This window comes from Delphinapterus leucas, chromosome 9 (genome assembly GCF_059928025.1).
Source record: "Delphinapterus leucas isolate spDelLeu-1000000601 "Yukka" chromosome 9, BTC_Dleu_Yukka2, whole genome shotgun sequence".
Classification (NCBI taxonomy): Eukaryota; Metazoa; Chordata; class Mammalia; order Artiodactyla; family Monodontidae; genus Delphinapterus; species Delphinapterus leucas.
This window is the reverse complement of record NC_143137.1, coordinates 88,519,605-88,524,461: the sequence shown is the minus strand read 5'-3', so window position 1 is coordinate 88,524,461 and position 4,857 is coordinate 88,519,605.

Sequence of the window (4,857 nt, the reverse complement as noted above, 5' to 3'; positions counted from 1 at the left end):
AGTTGCAGCACCTGGGCTCCTTAGTTGAGGCATGCACGTGGGATCTAGTTCCCTGATCACATAAGTCTGCCCCGGAATCAAACCTGGGCCCCTTGAATTGGGAGCACAGAGTCTTATCCACTGCGCCACCAGGGAAGTCCCTCAGATACTGTTCTTAATGGATTTGCCAGCCTCTTAGATCAGCGATTTAACAAAAGCCTGGCTGAGCCCAGGTTAGGTTTCTTGGAGCCAGGACTTGAGGGCCTGTCCGGTGGAGCCACTTTCAAAGAGCCATGTGACCTTCTCAGACCAGGAGGCTGGCAGGGGCTGGGGCTTCTAACCCACGCCCATCCTCTGACCTGAAGTATAGGCCCAGTGACATCTAGCAGCAATATGCCTAAAAGGACATCTAGCACCGAAGAGTGGTGGGTCACTCATGCCCATCAGTGCTCAACACACTTTCCATGCAGTGAGAGGCCCCAGTCCAGACTTGCAGGTTCCATGTCAGCTGTAGCCTTGGCCGTCTTCTCTGGAACCAGTGACATTGCCCCCAGGGAGGCAGGAGGAACAGAGCTGGGAGGAGGACCCCATATGCCCGCTATGATGTTTCTGTCGCCCTCACCTGGAAGGGCTCCAAAGTGCAGGCATCCCCAGCAGGTTTCTAAGGGAAAGTTCTGATGGGTCCCTGGGAAATCCCACTTAGCTGGAAAAAAACAGTGGGTGTTTACCACTTACATGTACATGATCTCATTTAACATACACACTTCACCATGGGGCAGACTTACGTCATCATCATCCCCATTTTACACAGTAGGAAACAAAGCACAAAGATGTTAAATAACTTACTCAAGGTCACAAATATTTGACCCCAAGTGTATTTAATATCAGAGTCCACACCCTTAACCACTAAGCCACGTCACCTCAAGAACAGGAACAGGTCACCTTGGTTTGTCCACGTAGACTAGAGATGATTTTTTGTCTTGAGACACTGTCTGGCAGCAAAAGTCCAAAGACTCCTCAGGAGGTGAATTAAATATATAAATCTGAACAAAGGTCCCACAACTTTGGAGAAATTAGCTACTGAGTTTTGAGAAGTTTTATCTTTAGGATTCTAGGCGCCTTCAAATACAAAAGAGAATTAGACTTTACTGATGGCATTCTAGACCTTGAAGGAGTCAGCCCAGGGGGAGAGGGTGCATCCCCAGTTTAACATCCTGGCCCAACCAGGGTCAGCGCCTGACCGGGGGAAACTCCAAGTTGAAGTGTGGGCTTCTGGTACAGCCCACCCTCCTCACCAGATTCCTTCCCATTGCCAACCCTGGTGGTTATGGTTATTTTACTAACAAGGGAGGCATCCTGGTATCTTTCAATTCACTGAAAACTTGCACAATGAGTTAATGGTAGAGCTTCCAACACCCCTTGTGTGTGGCTGGCCTGAGACGGCCTCCCAGGTATGAACTTCTTGTTATGTTGAAAGTACTTTGGCTTAAAGCTGGAGGTTCTGGAGTTGACCTTAGAGGGTTGATGCAATACCACAGAATAAACTAGGAACAAGCTGGATGCCAGCATGTGGATATTCACAGCCCTCTCCCAGTGACAGGGGAAATAGGCTCTCATCAGGCTTAGGGAGAGCAGTTGAGACTGTTCACGCCTCTAAAGGCAGTTGACCCACAGTGAGGGTGGCAGCTGGGTACTCTGTGTCAGGGAAAAGTGGTGTTTTTCTGTTTGTTTGGTTTTTATTTTTTAATTTTTGGCTGAGCTGGGTCTTTGTTGCTGCACGCAAGCTTTCTCTAGTTGCAGCGAGCGGGGACTACTCTTCGCTGTGGTGCGCGGGCTTCTCATTGCAGTGGCTTCTCTAGTTGCAGAGCATGGGCTCTAGGCATGTGGGCTCAGTAGTTGTGGCGCACAGGCTTAGTTGCTCCGTGGCATGTGGGATCTTCCTGGACCAGGGCTCAAACCCATGTCCCCTGCATTGGCAGGTGGATTCTTAACCACTGTGCCACCAGGGAAGCTCACAAAGTGGTATTTAAATCCATGCTGTCTCGTCAGAGACCCTCAAAGAACATAAACCCAGTTAATCCTTTGGCTTATAGGAAAATAAAAACTGACAACTTTCAGAGACATCCAGTAAGTGTGACGCAGGAAGAATGGAGGTATTGAACCTGAAGCCAGCTCTTCACAATTATTATTAGCATCCCCATCCCTAACTTTATCATGATTTTATTCTATTATTTATAGGACAGGAGAAGGTACCAGACACATTGAACATGGAAGCTGTCAAACACACCATTTCTGACTAAGAAAACTGCCCTAGTCATAGCTCCCAAGAAAAGAAGCGTCCCCAAGCTGTTGCTCATCCAAACTTGGCTGTGTTTTGACCACATGACCTGCACCCTCCTTTGGCCAGTGATTGGACAGAGGCGGATGCCTTGCCCAGGACCTCCATGTATGGGCTGACTGGTATTGTCTGATGTGGTCCAGCTCAATCAACCCTGCCCAGATGAGATCAATCAAATTATATCTTTCTCTCTTTGGGAATTGATTTTAGAAATAAAGAGAAAATGAGCCAGCTGGTAGCAGGACAAGAATCATGAAGATACACTTAGAAGAGGGGCGTGAAGATTGCAGTCACTGAATCACACTGATGCTGGAGCTCCAGGACCAGTGGTTCTGAACCCAAATACCTGTGCACACGGGCTGGAAGCTACCCTCACAGGTGGGTACCATATTGTGTTCAAGCTGGAGGATGTACCTTTTGTTGTAACTGAGGATATATGCTGTTACAACAGTGTTCCTCAGACAGAATGTTGAGAGGAGTGCTTCATGTAGAATGGGAGAATCCCAAACGGGCACATTGGATGGCAGAGGTAGAGTATAATGACAAGCATGTACAAAGGAACCACGTGTTTCCTAGGATGTGTGCAAACTTGGTCTCGTGAGTACAGAAGAGAGCACAATTGGGGCCATAACAGTTATCCTCAAATGAAAACACAGGCTTGAAGAGTAATCAAGTGAATGATATGATAAGTGGGGATGTAATTTAATCCATTTGAAGCCTTGCCAAAAATTCTAGTATTTGAATGTGCACTATGGTATTAGTCAGGACCCTTTTGGTTTTAAGTGACAGAGACTGAACTCAAATTAACTTACGAAGGAATTGGATGGCGCACGTAATTGAAAAATCTAAGGATGGAATTGACTTCAGTCCTGGCTGGATCCAAATGTGCAGTATCATTGGGAATTATTACCTCTCTCTTACTTTTGCTTTCCTCCAGTTGGCTTTATTCTTTGGTCGGCAGCAACTCCCACACTTGACATGGTGGCAGACACTGGCCTGGCCTGGGTCATGTGCTCGGCTTTGGATCTAGGACATGATGTCAGTACCACCAGAAGACAAGGCTTAAATTAACAATAGAAAAATGGTTGTAACTGGAGGCATGTTGAATAGGCAGTCACAACAGATATCCACCTCAGCCCCAAACAAAATAGTTGAGTACAACCTCTCTGAGGTAGTGATCCTTGAACTGCTGACATGAACCTCCTATGGCTGCCTTGAATGTGGAATGACTTTCTGATTCCAATGTCCATGAAAGCTAACTATAATTTCATGGTGGGTTTATCAATCTGGGTTCTTACTTACAAACAACAAAACACTCTACTTTGTTTAAGCAGGAATGTGTAAGAGGATATTAGTGGCTCACAGAATCTCTGGCAGAGTTAGAGAAGAGGGCTTGAGGCTCTGTAGCCATAAACAATACTCATCTCGTATCCCCCCTGGTCCAGTCACAGGCTTGATCCCACTGCCTTTGGCTCATGTTACTGGGAGTACCTCTGCCGCTGCTTCCTCTGGGGGCTCCGCATGCCCGGCCCCCATCACCGAGATGCAATCCCATGCAGCAGCTGCTTCGCTGCTTTTCACGCTTCTGTGCAAATTTCACGTTGCTGCATCCAACTGGCAGAGCCCAGGTCACATGTCTGTGTCCTAGCTGCAGAGTCGGTCTGGGAAACTGAGTTCTGATCTCCACCCTGGTGAGGTAATGACCCTAACATGGCCTGTTTTCCTAATTTAGGAAGGCTATTCAAATGATGCTGGGCTGGCACCAATATGACCCCCATCCATGCCACCACACTTCAAATAGTCAGGTCTTCTGCATCTTCTGGGTTCTGGAGAGATCAAGCAATGGGGCCAATGCTCTTTATTTCCACAAGCGGCTTCCCAGTAAATCTGAGTCTCTTTGATCTTTGCAACCAATGGAACCCAGTTAATGCAGGTAATTTGGCCAATGTAATTTAGATAAAATTTAGCTTGGGGGAAGTGTTTCCTTCCCAGTAAAATTGGATTGCAGAAGCTCATGGTTTCTTCTTCAACAGGAAAGCCTTCAGTGGGTCTCTTGACAGTCCCTTTAAATATGGCCTCGAGGAGCCCTCCCAGGAGTGCCAACCCACAAACATTTAATAGGCCTTTTTACAGAGCTCTACAAGTGCCACCCTGGGCTACTGTTTAACCAGAGACTGTCCCCAGCCATTGACAGGAAGCTGAGTTGCCAAGGTCTGATAAATTCCCCTCGGAGTCTGGAATCCTATAGCAGCGCTTCCCAGGATATTGGATTATCTGGCCTCCCTCCCCTGCCCTGCCACTGCCTGATCAGCAGCTGAAGTCATTCAATTAGGAGATCGTTTCTGAGTATTAACTATGTCCCAGGCCTTGTACTAGCACTGGACATACTCTGCCCCCAGGGAGCCCTCAGGCAAGTAAATTAGCCAAAGCTTAAATGGAGCGAGGCGAGGCAAGGAAGGGGACGAAATGTTAAAGCGCCATTACCCAAGAAAGAGGTGCATAGTTTTCATTTTTAAGCAGACTTATTGATCAGGTTGATG